The 370-nt window shown below is 40.8% G+C and overlaps 1 protein-coding gene across 1 annotated transcript in view; it reads left to right on the forward strand.

The window, feature by feature from the left end:
- The window catches only part of LOC106510960 (nuclear mitotic apparatus protein 1), a gene marked incomplete at its 3' end in the record, with an annotated part of 10,160 nt that overhangs the window by 8,593 nt on the left and 1,197 nt on the right, over positions 1-370 (forward strand).

A 370-nucleotide genomic window follows, 5' to 3' on the forward strand; every position in this document is an offset into this window, starting at 1 on the left:
CTGCAACAGATCAGGTTCAGGCTAAAGAAAACCTGCTGGTTCAGAAAGAAATGGTATTTTCTCAGGAAAAGAACTCATTTCAAACTGTGATTGCAACCTCTGAGGAGGAAATCAGAAAACTTAAAGAAGAGATCCAGACTAAAGAACAACAGATGAGATTGTTTGAAGATCAGAGTTCAAAAGAAGCAGAACAACTATATCAGGAGATAAAAGATCTAAAGAAGCAGGTTGAAGGTCTTGACTCCTCACTGAAAGAAGCTGAAGAGAAGTTACAAGTCAAGGAAAATCTGTTTGTTGAGCAGCAACTACAGAGCTCTAAGGACCTGGAGGCTCTGCAGAGGCAGATGGGAGCATCTGAAGATGAGGTGAA

The sequence above is a fragment of the Austrofundulus limnaeus genome, unplaced genomic scaffold (assembly GCF_001266775.1).
Source record: "Austrofundulus limnaeus strain Quisiro unplaced genomic scaffold, Austrofundulus_limnaeus-1.0 Scaffold2418, whole genome shotgun sequence".
Classification (NCBI taxonomy): Eukaryota; Metazoa; Chordata; class Actinopteri; order Cyprinodontiformes; family Rivulidae; genus Austrofundulus; species Austrofundulus limnaeus.